At 33.5% G+C, this 13,847-nt stretch overlaps 1 protein-coding gene across 2 annotated transcripts in view; it reads left to right on the plus strand.

Annotated features, from left to right (window-relative positions):
• Positions 1-6,929: 6,929 nt before the first annotated feature.
• Positions 6,930-13,847, plus strand: part of LOC100395676 (melanoma-associated antigen B10-like) — a 232,402-nt gene continuing 225,484 nt past the window's right edge. For both annotated transcript variants that reach the window (XM_035288299.3, XM_078364055.1), the window contains exon 1: positions 6,930-7,026. The gene's annotated coding sequence lies outside the window, so the exon portion shown is untranslated. The remainder of the gene's footprint in view (positions 7,027-13,847) is intronic.

Below are 13,847 nucleotides of genomic sequence, written 5' to 3' on the forward strand. Positions count from 1 at the left end.
ACTCCTGGGCGATGAACCAGTACCCTTCCATGGTCTGTTTGGAACCAGGCTGCACCTGCACAGCAGAAGGTGAGGAGCAGGCGAGCAAGTATTACTGCCTGAGCTCCACCTCCTGTTAGATTAGCATTAGATTCTCACCGGAGTGCAAACCATATTGTGAACTATGCGTATGAGGGATCTAAGTTGCACACTCCCTTTTAGAGTCTAATGACCTCCCAACTGCCTCACCCCACCTTGCCCAGGTCCATGGAAAAAATGTCTTCCATGAAACTGGTCTCTGGTGCAAAAACGGTTGGGGCAGCTGCTCTAAACAATGTCTGGCTCTTTAATTTGTGTACATATTAAAATTCTTTCCATGTAGCCAATTACATTTTAAAATATTTTGTCCCTCTGTGTTTGGTATGGATCTGTAAAGACCCCAAACCTCTAGGAACACAGTGATCTACATTCTTTGTGCTTGCACTCTAGCAGCTGAATATCCTTGAAAAAGTATCCAATGTAGTAAGCTGGCTTCACTACAAATTTATGATTTCAAACTTTAAATTGCTTGGTAATCTTACTACATTTTTTTCTGAATAACTCATTCTTCAGGTGTTCACAGCAACCATTTACAATCATAGCTTTCTCATCTTCTGCCTTGTTATCGGCAAAAGATACTATTTACTACTTCATGAAGACAATAGAACCTTTGAGTAGCGTATATTTCATCTTCCTTTCACCAAACAGAAAACCAAGTCTGTTTACACACACACACACACACACATACACACACACACCCTTTACTCCTCCTAAATTGAATACTTCTTCCTGACTATTGAATTACATTATTTTGCACCTTTCACAGAGTCAGGGATATTCTGCTCTCTTTGATGTGCCTCTGACATTCAACAACTTCAATCTCTACATACCGTTTGATTCCTCCAAATAGTATTCAAATATGCTTAATAATCCCATATTTTAAGAAAATCCCACTATCTCATATGCCTCTGCAATTCCTACTCGAAATCACTTTTAATACTAAAGTTTTGAAATACGTTGTTTGGACTGCACTAGTAATCTTTATAATTTTGAGTTTTATATAAACAGTAAATGTTCAAAAAGAAAACTCAGATACCAACTTCATTTAAAAAATTATTCTATGTATGAAAGTTAAATACACAGGCACTCACATATGCACAGACACACACATGCCCAATATGCTATTGTCATTTCATAAAAATAAGAACACAAGGATAGTATCATTCTATAAATGGAATCACTTTAGCTCAGTGGTTCTTAATGAGGAATGATTTGGGCCCTCAAGGAGCATTTGGCAGTATCTGAAGACATTTTTGCTTGTCACAGTGAGCAGAAGGTGCTACTAATATCTAATGGATAGAGGTCAAGGATAGTGATAAACACATATTACAATGCACAAGACAGCCTCCTATCGTAAATAATTATCCAATGTAAAATGGTGATAGTGTTGAAATTGAGAAACCTGGTGAGCTTTATGAAAAACAATATTGTTTTTACTTTTTTCAATTATTTGAGGTGAACTAAAAAATACATTGATGAGTGTTTGGAAACACTGGTTTCCTTTTATTGTCTCCTCTTCCTCATGCCTCCTTCATGCCAAATCTAGCTCTTACTATTTCCCCTTCTATGAAACTGCTCTCATACTAGCCCCCTATAATCTTAATTTCACTGAGCTTTACGGCTTTATTTTAGTCCTAATCTTACTTGTAGTCTCAGTCTTAATATTGTTCACATCACTCTTGTGAAATCATTTTTTTTTTTTTTTTGAGAGAGAGTTTTGCTTTTGTCGCCGAGGCTGGAGTGCAATGGTGCAATCTCAGCTCACTACAACCTCTGCCTCCCAGGTTCAAGAGATTTTCCTGCCTCGGCCTCCCAAAATGCTGGGATTACAGGTGTGAGCCACCACGCCCAGTGTGAAATCACTTTTGTTTCTTGGAATCCAAGACAGTTCACTTCTTAAGTGTCTGCTACACCACTGCATGTACATCCTTATCTTCTGTGGGCTCCCCATTCTTACTCTCTGTTGATTCTGTATTGGCAGTGTTTCCCAGATTGGCCTAGATTCCTTTTTCTTCTTACTCATACTCCATCAGTATCTACATTCACTCTTATGGTTTCCACCACCATCTAAATTTTGATACCTCAAAAGTCAAAATTGCAAGTGCAGAACTCTTTCCTGGGCCTCAAGCCCTGTCATTTTTTACCTCTATAGAAGGAATGTTTCTGTTCAAGTATTTCAGAAGCACCTGAAACTCAACATGAAAAATACTCAAGTTCCTCCTTTTTCAACTGCCAAATCTAGTAAATCCAATTTTTTTGCCAGTTACATAGCTACCAAATCCCCAATTACCAGTAATCTGGTCCAGGATCTAATTATAACTCTCACCTGTATTTATCACTGTTTAAATGGTCCTTGTGGTTCTTACCTTCTCACTTCCCATCTTCACCTCTTTAATGACTTCACAGTAAGAAAGCCCTTTATTGGCCTCCTGTTACCTTTAAGATATATTTTATATCTCTTCATATGACATGAAAGGCCTCTTACGATTTTATGCTTGGTTATTATTTAGTCTAATTTTCTATCAGTGCTCATCCACTGACATACACCATCAGGATATCTGGTTGCTCAAATAAACCACATTTTCTCTTCTCCACAGGCCTTTACATGTGCTGTCCATCAGCCTGGAACACTCGAATCAGCTCCAAACTCCACTGCTAACAGTGTCTACCCTCCTTTTATCTTATATCACCTCCCCGCCCCCGTGTACTGACAAGGTTGTAGAACAAATGACACCGTTATATATTGCTGGAAAGAGTGTAATTTGGGACAAACGCGTTTAGATGTGTTAGGCAGTATCTACTGAAGTTGAACATATGTATACTTCAACTTGGTATACATATGTTCGGTTTTATAAAAACTCAACATCAATATTTACATCTATGCACCAAAAGGTAGTAATGAGATTGTTCATATTATTAGGTTGTTGCAAACGTGGTCGCGGGTTTTCCCATACTTCTAATGCAAAAACTGCAATTACTTTTGTACCAACCTAATAGTATGGTTTATTCACTCCTCTAATATCTACTGGACAGCAGTTCCTCTGGGATAGCTTTTTTGACATGCCACCCCATTGTCACATCCTGGCTCACTTTATTATCTCTGCTGTATCCTTTCATAATTAGTGTGTTTTACTGAAATTGCTTGTTAAATTGTATATCTGTTTATACTGTCTATTCTTTGAAGGGGAGGAGTATATTAGTATTATTTGTGGTTTTATTCGCTCTTTCTACCTTTGCTCTTGGTGCTAAAAAGGAGGGTTGAGAAAAATATCAAGTTTTAGATGGCTTAAATTCCTGGTTTTAGCAACCAGGAATAGAATATATTTCTGCACATCACAGGGAATTTGTTTTTAGACAATTTAACCTTAACATGATGATGGCCTGTCCTGGTTTAATTTCTCTTTCCCAGACATGACATTCAAACTTGCCATTAAATATTCCTTGAGGTTTTGGAAATATTTGATATCCCACATTCTTAATGTCCTGTGTTTCAAGTTTTTTTAAAATTTTCAACTTTATCTTTTCCGAAACATAATTAAATCACATAAATAAAAACATGTATTTATCACCACACCATAAAACCCTGAATTAAGCCTTTAAAATGTCTTACCAACAGAAAACAAAACACGTTTTGAAAATGATGTTATTTACATATCTATGAAGGATTTTTAATAATAACCTGTTCACATGCTTTCCTTACATTAAAATACATAGTTACATTTAAAGAAACATGTAGTAAATGCTTGCAAAATCCTTAGAAAACAATCAATAAAAGAACTATACAAGAAGTTCCTTTTTACTATGTTTATTGATTTTATTTTAGAGAGAATATAAGAGGTGACATGCAAGATACTGTGGGTTGTAATATAGCAACAATAAAGATAAAATCATAAAAGAGAATGTTTGGTTTGGCTTTTGAAGAAAGAATTAGGATGCCCCTGGGGTGCTTTCCAACACACTCTCCATCTTAAATATTTTGCATCTCTTTTAGTATTTTTCTCTTTTATACTTTCAATTCAGTTCATTTATACATTATGGAATATACATTGAAATGTTACAGTTAAAATGTAGACATAAAGGAGCATGCAAGTGACTTAGAATGTCTTTATTTTATTAGGATTCACAATATTGTTGGAAAACTAACACTCAGGGATCAAAAATTGAATTAATATATGAAGGAATATATAACAAGAGGCTAATTAATGGGTTGACAAACTGACTTCCCCAAATGGACTTCGGTATATGTACTGCTTTTTTATTGTGGTCAAAATCACAGATTAAAGGAAGAAGTAGTTTGAAATTCCTACCCACAAAACATGGTACTAAGGGCAGTGGATAAATCCTCAAAATATGGGGTCTACCCCTCTCTCAGCATTCACCCAGCATGACCTCAAGGCCCTCAATCATATAACTAATCAGCAGAGCATTATGTGCTCTGGGGGAATTTGGGAAACTCAAACTATTCTCTTACTGAAGTGACTTCAGTACTTCCATTTCTTAAAAAAATACATAATTTCAAAGTTTATTTTAGATTCAGGGGGTATATGTGCAGGTTTGTTACATGGGTATATTGCATGATGCTGAGGTCTGAAATACAAATGATCCTGTCACCCAGGTAGTTAACATAGTCCTCAATAATTAGTTTTTCAACCCTTGCTCCCTCCCTCCTCACCTTCTAGTAGTCCCCAGTATCTATTTTTGCCATCTTTATGTCCACTAGTACTCAATATTTAGCTCCCAATTATAAGTGAGAAGATATGGTATTTAGTTTTCTACTCCTGATTTAATTCACTTAGGATAATGGCCTCCAGCTGCATCCATGTTTCTGCAAAGGACATGAGTTCTATCTTTTTTATGGCTGCATAGTATTCCATGGTGTATATGTACTACTTTATTAAATCTACTGCTGATGGACATGTAGGTTCATTCCATGTCTTTGTTGCTGTGAATAGTGATGCAATGAACGTAGGGTGAAGGGAGAACAATTTATTTTCTTTTGGATATATACCCAGGAATGAGATTGCTTGGTTGAATGGTAGTTCTGTTTTAAGCTCTTTGAGGAATTTCCAAACTGTTTTCCACAGTGGCTGAACTAATTTACATTCCCATCAACAATGTATAAATCTTCCCTTTTCTCTGGAGCCTCAGCAGCATATGTTGTTTTTTGACTTTTTAATAGTAGCCATTTTGACTGGTGTGAGGCCAGTAGAAAAAGGAATTATGAGAAGTACTATTTTAAACTACCTGAAAGAGCAACTTACACACCAATGCATATAAATTATGATTTATGGAAGCAAGTAGAGATGGGTAAGAGGAGTTATTGAATTCATCCCTCCCCACCAACAAGCTTCTAAGAAAATATAACCTGTTATTCCCATTTACACACACTGAGAATGAGTTTATTGAAAAAACGTATAGAAATGGCATAAGTAATATAAAACACATCACATATTTTATCTGTATTTTGAGTATCAAAATTGAGATTCCTAGAAAACTCTTATGTTTTAAAGTATATACCCAGATAACTTGTAATCGTTGGAAATACAATGACTAATCCCCACATTTTGGAAATAAGAGAAATGACCTCAATCAGGACAAGTTCTTAGTGTCACTCATTTAGTGGTAGATCGAGGATTAGAGAATGCAATTCTCAGACCAAAGATTATGGTTGGTTCCTTTACTATGACTTGAATACACTAAAGAACTTTTCATTTATCAGCTGGAGAACTTATAATGTTATAGACTGGTCATGGGCTTAAGAAAAAGTTTACAGAGAGGTTGTATATCATATTAGAAAGCTGTTTATTGGGCCATGAATGGGCTATCCACAAAGGAACTATGTTTTGTGGATATGGAAACTCTTAATTTTGAAGAGTTGGGAAGAAAAGGAGTAAATAAGGCAAATGCTTTGCAAGAAACAACTTGGAGAATAAGTGTAACAAGCACTTACCATGCAGGCACAGCCTTGGATATAGTGAAATGAATATTATTTGCCACATACCGTATTTAATCAGTTTCATAGCTTTGTAGTTATAACATCTTATATATTTTTTTGGAAATTTTATATCCTGTGGGGAAACATGAAAGATTAATTTACTAAACAGAAAGAAGACATTATCATGTTACTATGTCTAGAAACATTTTATTTGAATTTTATCTCCCCATGATTTGCTCATAATAAAGGAATAGAATGAAGAAGATTGATTTTTCAAGTTTTCCAAAAAACTAAACTTGGCTTTAAGTAATGTTAGATTTGAGAGAAATGCAAGTATTTTAATAAAAATGTCATAAAATAAAAGAATAAACCATGTGTGTAAATTCAAAACTTTGATTCTCACTCATTTCCCCCTTTCAATTTAATTGAACCTGAGGAGCATGTAAGGGATAAACTAAGCAAAGTTGCTTCTGAACTGATGAAATTACCATGTCTACCATTACTAATATTTCTTTAATATTTATATTCTACCTTTTCACTTTCCAAACTGAATCACTGTAAAAATAGGTGTGAATTGTATGGACATGAGCAGTGCTTTTCTTGAAAGTAATTATCACGTAAAGAAATCCAGAAATCAATATCTTTCTCAAAGGCAACTGGTAGAAGACAAATCCTAAACAATTACTGGAATCCAAGAAGAAAATGAATTAATTTAGTTTTTCTTTCTACAAGTACTAGAAACTGTAAGGTTGTATTATCAAAATTAGATTAGAATGGAACTAGAGAGCCACAACTTTAGTCACAAACTTTCAAAATATCCTGCCTCTGGACCATAGTGTGCTTGATAAAATGGTGCATTTGGATACTTTATTTGCTTACAGCGTGGGAAGGACTCACATAAACGACAATAACGAGTGTCAGAGACACTTTTGATCTGCGGAGTCGCAAAAGCTGAACATCATCCCCACAGAGTTATTTAGACGACACCTTGCACTGTTCGAATGCAAAAGAAGGTGAGTGACTCAATTTTATGATATGTAATCAATGTTTTGATTTCAATAATGATTTTGGGAGTGGGGTTAATTTTTACTTGCAGAAATATTTCCAGTGTTAAGACAACTTGATTCATCCCACTGTGATTGAAAGTTACCTTAAATAATATTGGGGGAAGTAGTCTTGCTTCTTAATTTTACAGAAAATTTTACAGTTGCCCGGTATACAATATGAGAAATCTTACTTGTTTTTCTCTTTTTAAACACAATGCTGATCTTCTAGTAACGTATATTCTCCCCAGAACTTTCTAAATATTCCTACACTATCCCAAAGATTAAGATGAAATAGAGATACATTATATTATAATGTTAAACCTACATAGCACCATAATAGATTCATGTTTTAAACATTGAAACAGGGTCTTACTCTGTTGCCCAGGCTAGTCTCAAACTCCTGGCCTCAAGTTATCCTCTCACCTCAGCCTTCCAAAGAGCTCAGATTACAGGATTACCACACTTTGCCAGCACCATAATACATTTTTAAGTGTTTATAAAAGCCTTTCCATTATATACATATGTAATTTAATAGATTATGTTACATTTTATAAAATACTTTATCATATAAGCATACCAGTAGAACTATATTTGGTATGTAGTTTCTTTTTTTCCATCCAGAATTTAAAAATACATGTACTGGTGTGTGATTCAACTTATTTAATTCAAAGAAAAAGAAAAGTTTTTCAAAAAAATTTGCTAGCTTTAGTAATTTGCCAATAGCATTTGGGTAGGATAATTTTTGTGTGTGTTAGTATCCAGAATGCTACAGAAAGTTTAGCATACCAGCTACCCAGCCTCATAAATGCAATAACACTAACCAAAACCTCCCACATTTTCAATTCCCTGATTGTCCTCTTTTACCCCACTGAAGAGACTGGCTTAGAGCAGTGGTTTAAAGAATTATGATGCTTGATAAAATGGTGCATTTGGATACTTTACTTGCTCACAGCGAGAGAAGAACTCGCATAAAGGACTCATTTCATAAAAATAAGGCAGTAAGTTGTTGCTTCTCCCCTTTTCCTCTACTTCTCTCTCCCTCTCCCCTTCTCTCTCTCCACTCACTTTTTATCATTAGAAACTGCTATTGAAAGCATAATAATAAACAAACATCTTTCTTTCATGATATCTTAGAAGTAGCAAAGTTCTTTTGTATGTATTATTTTATTTTATTATTACAATACCTATATCAGAAAAGCAGCTCATACATTATATTTCTCTGCATACAGGTAAAATCAAGAAACCAAGACTCAGAGAAGTTAAGAAACTGTATCATACTGTAGTGAAGTTGAAAATAGTGTCTTGTTCTTATAACATTTAGATTAGTCTTTTTAACTCTGTCTGACTGAAATGTTAACATGTTCCCTGTTTTCAAGAACACAGTAGTTTAAATGGGAAGACAATTTCAATCAACATAGCTTAAATCCTAACATTCTCTATGCAGACACACTAACATTGCCTACAGGAAAATGCTAATGGGTTAATACTGACTAATTGCTAAAGGTAACAAAATGTGGAATCTGCTGGTGGAATAAATGGTAGATTTACTCTTTAACAAAGCTTGAAAGCCTACTATTTGTTGGGGGCTTAGCTAGATGCAGACATTAATGCACATAAGAAATAAATTTTTTTTTGTAATAAAGTCACTTGAAATGTCAGAATATAAGTGCCTAGGTTTGTCAAAGGGAAGAAGGGAAATAGAAAAGAAAGTAGTTTCAAACTTATTTTATTGTAATGAAACCTCATGTGTATCCACTATGTTTAAAACTGATATATTTTAATATTAATGTATAAGTACACATCTATAACTTTTTTTCAAAGTCAGGCAATAAAACATAAGGTTGTTCTGACAAACATAACTTACAAAATTGGCATAAAGGATAATAATTACAGTCAATTTATCATTTTAGCTCCATAATTCAGCATTTTTCTGAGTTTATTTGGCTAAATAATTTCAAGAAAATAAAGTTCATATAGATATGACAAATGGTATCAGTCATTTTATAGCTTATCTTTAAATTTTAATATATTCTTTAACTTACTCAGAATCTTGAAAGAATACTGAGAGTATATGTATACATATAGACTCTCATACCTAATTAGATTAAAATGGCTGACAACTTAGCATATTCTTCAGTGAATACTGATTTATCAGTAAATACCTTTCTAAATCAAATACTATTTTTTTCTGGTAGAAAATTATCAAATGTATCCGTTAACTTTTTGAGATATTAAAAGATTTCCTTAAAAGAAAATGAGGATAGGGAGGCCGAGGCGGGTGGATCACGAGGTCAGGAGATCGAGACCATCCCGGTCAACATGGTGAAACCTCGTCTCTACTAAAAATACAAAAAATTAGCTGGGCGTGGTGGCATGTGCCTGTTATCATGGCTACTGGGGAGGCTGAGGCAGGAGAATTGCCTGAACCCAGGAGGCGGAGGTTGCGGTGAGCCGAGATCGCGCCATTGCACTCCAGCCTGGGTAACAAGAGCGAAACTCTGTCTCAAAAAAGAAAAAAGAAAATGAGGATAATCTAAGTACCAGTTACTGTTAATATTTGCTAAAAAATTTATAAATAATCATGTTTACTTTGTCTTGCTAATAAAATCTACAATTTAATCATAGTTCCATTTGGTCACATTCTCCAAACTTGTAATATGGTAACATCAATGGCAGAGAAAGCATTTTAAATTTAAAAATTTAGGTCAATTTCGAAGTAAAATACAAAGAAACCTATACTTACAATTATGACTAAAATGATGTACCATACAATATTATTATAATTTACTTATTTATATGTACTTAAAATACATATAATTTACTATGTATTTATTTGACAGTTAACAGCACATGATACAATTTTTCACTCTCTCTCTAGTTTAAAATATTTCTTCACTTGGCTTCCGGGTAACATTTCTTTTGATCTTCCTCTCATCACACGAATGCTCTCTCTCAGGCTCTGTTCCTCTATATTCTCCTCCTATTTTTGATTCCAATAATCAGAAAGCTCCAGAACTCAGACTTCAGGCCTCTTTTCTCCATATTTACTCAGTCCTTCATTGATCACATCAAGCTTCTGGCTTCAAATACCATCGATATGTTGATGACTGGTAAAGTTACAATGCAATAGGTCTCTCATTAAAACTCTAGACTATTTGTCTATTTTATATTTCCCTTTGGAAGTCTAATAGACACTTTAAAAAAGTGACATGCTCAAGTCCAAACTCGATTTTTGCCAGCCCTCTTCTCTAGTCATTCTCATCTCAGTTAATGGTAATTCCATCATTTTAGTCAGACTCTAAATTTTGGAATCAACCCCGACCATCTCTAATTTTCTCCCCAGAGATATCTATGTTTCAATGCATTGCTACAGATTTCTGCTCAACATTTATGTAAGAGCAGAAGCCCTTTCTGATTTCCTTAGATTTGCTCCTCATTCATTTCCTGTCATAACTCCGTTTCATTTTATTATATATAAACATGAATCCATATTACATGTTATTACATGTAATATCCTTAATTACACTGATGATTATACATATTTGTTTAAAATCAGATACATTTTACAATTTATGTTTCTATATACAAACATGGAAACCAAGAGAAAGTGTTGTCCTGAAAGACAAGCAGGATATATTTTCCTACTGATTTTACTCTCCAGAATTAGGCTTCTGTGTTTTCATTTTGTAGAATTATATTTTATAGAATATAATTATTCTATTTTGTAGAATTATATGCTTACAAAAAGTCAGATGTATGGTTAAGACAGGTAAGAGAGAAATATTCTAAAGAAATTCATATCCCTTAACTCTTTCAAAATGAAAGACTACATTAATTTACATATTGTCTGAATATGAAAAGGCCTAGAGGTGGTGAGAAGATAATTAAAACCTAGATCTGACAGGCGTGTAGAGGAACAAAGCAATTCTTGTTAAATTACTATATCATTGTAGTCTGGAGGGGTTAGAGATCTTGATATGATTATTAATATGCACACATTTGATTTGTTTTAACAATTACATTGTATAAAGGGTGAAAAGCAATGCATTTGTTATGAAAAGTTCACCTAGCAGCCTTCTAGATTTAGCAGTCATAGAATTATCTCTGTTAAGAAAGATTAAGACTAGAAGGTCTGAACTAATACATGAGAAGAATCTCACAAAAACAATTATATTCATTAGTAACAAACTGTCATTACTATCTAAACTTGTGTACAAAAATTAAATATTCAATTAATTTTTTGAGCATCAATATGATTATGAGCATTATTTATTAATTGGAATATGTCTATTATTTTTAATACTTTTTAAACATAGTTTTCAGTTGGCATTATATAGAGGAAATATTTTAAGATTTGCTTATACCATTGGTTCTATAATCAATACACAAAGAATCTTATCACCAACAATTTTTCTTGGCAGCTAAAATAATTGTATTTATTTCCTGTTGTTATTAGAAAAGTGCCCTGAAACATTTTTGTGACCAGAAGTGCTAACTCTAAATATCTTTGCAAAGAACACTCACTGAAGGCCATTTGGATTTAGAGTTAGCATGAAATACTTATATTGACTTTCATATATGTAAAAGATAAATATTATTCCAGAGCTTATTACAATGATGATTATATGTAAATATTTGTTTAAAATCAGATACAGTTTACAATGTATTTAAACTGGTGGAAGAAATTTTTTCTAACTTTTTTAGCAGATATAAGAAGGGAAAAATAACATGGAGCAGTCACATAAACAGAACTTAAAAATTCTGAATTTTCAATTCTGATTTATTCTTAACTGCATCATGCTGATGACTTTTCCTTGCAGTGCTTGTAGATTTCTTTTGAGCATCAGCTTCACTGTTTCACTCGGAAGTCAATTTATAAGGAAGATTATGTAAAATGTGGCAGATTAAAATCAGGCCAAATGTTAAAGCTGGGTAAAAAGGCTAAAATAAATATAAAAATTATGTCTGGGAGACATTATAGTGTGATTTACTTAGTAATGGAGAGAAGTAAACTATGAAAAGGAAAACAGGTATAAAAGTAATGAATGTTTTACTGAAAACATAAGGTGTTTTCTCCTCCCATTCTCATACCATGGAAACAAGCTGACTCTCAATGAGAATGGATCGCATTCCATTTTAGACTGATGAACAATACAATTCTTTATGCAGTACACCATCAAGCTGTGGAATTCAATTCTGCAATATATCACTGTGGTAAATACTTTAGCAAAACCCAGGAAAGCATTAAATGTTGCTATGAATAAGAATGACATTTACAGCCACGCTAAGTAGGTCAGAAAGTTTAAAGGGCTCTCAGCCCTCTAGCAATGGTGCACAAGGAGAATTTGTGTGAAGGTCAGAAAGTAGTATTCTCTCCTCTGACATTATTGTATATTACTCATTCATTATGGCAAGTTTATGTGGCTGTTTTTCAAAGCTGGGATTTAAGGGTATGTACTTGATTCTAAAAACAAACCTTAAAATATTTTCTTCAAATTATAAATATTATTTTTATATAAATTATTAATTATACTATCAATGACTGCAATAATTGTACAAGGTCTACTCAAAGAAAAATAAAATATTCTCCCTAGGGAGGAGTAAATGAATTGGAAAATTTGAAAGATGTAGGAATTAGAGAAGGTGGAAATGGCTGAAAACAACAATATATTTGGCTGAAAAATATTTTCTTCTTAAATAGCAAACTTAGATCATAAAAAAATAAATTTGACACTCTTACATAACTACCTTGGTAATTATTAATAGTTCCTGATTTGCTGATACCATCAGAAAAACAAAAGATAAGTGTTGGTAAGGATGTGGAGAAAGGGAACACTTGTTTACTTGCTGGAAGGAATGTAAAATGTTGCAGCCACTATGGAAAACGATATGGAAGTTTCTCAAAAAAATAAAATACATGATCCAGCAATTTCACTTCTGGGTGCTTATTCAAAAGAATTGAAGTAGGATCTCAAAGAGATATTTGCATTCCCATGTACATTGCAGAACTATTCACAACACCCAAGATGTGGAAACAACTTAAATTTCCATCAATGGATGAATGGATAAAGAAAATGTGTATTTATAAAGAATAAAATATTATTCATCCTTTATAAAAAGGAAGTCCTGTTATTTGTGACAATGCTGATGAATCTGGAGGATATTATGTTAAGTGAAGTAAGGCAGACACCGAAAGACAAATATTATGTGATTCCACCTATATGAGCTATCTATCTGGAGGAGTCAAACCCATAGAAGCAGAGAGTAGAATGATGGTTGCCAGTGTTTGGGAGAAATCAGGAGTTGTTCAAATGGTGTAAAGTTTAAGTTATGAAAGATGAATAAATTCTAGAGATCTGCTGTACAATCTAGTGCTTAGGTTTAAAAACACTGTATTGTGCCCCTAAAAATTTCTTAAGAGGGTAGATCTCCTGTTAGATATTCTTATCACATGAAAAAAGAATGGAATCATAGTATAACTATAAAGTGATAGCATGAGAGAATTTTGGGAGGTGACAGAAATGTTCTGTATCCAGATGGTGGTGGTGTTTATATTATAAACAGGTTTTAGATTTCATAGAATAGTATACACAATTAATTGGACTGCTCAATACTTAAATTTGCCCCCCTGTGCACTGAAACATGGAAAAGAATGGTCTTAATAACATTATTTATAAAATCCAAACCATAGTTAATCCAAATTTCAAATCAAAAGTCATATGAAACAATTGATTATTATATATTGTTACAAATGAAACTATAAACAATGAAAATGGATAAAACATGTT

This window comes from Callithrix jacchus, chromosome X (assembly GCF_049354715.1).
Source record: "Callithrix jacchus isolate 240 chromosome X, calJac240_pri, whole genome shotgun sequence".
Lineage (NCBI taxonomy): Eukaryota > Metazoa > Chordata > Mammalia > Primates > Cebidae > Callithrix > Callithrix jacchus.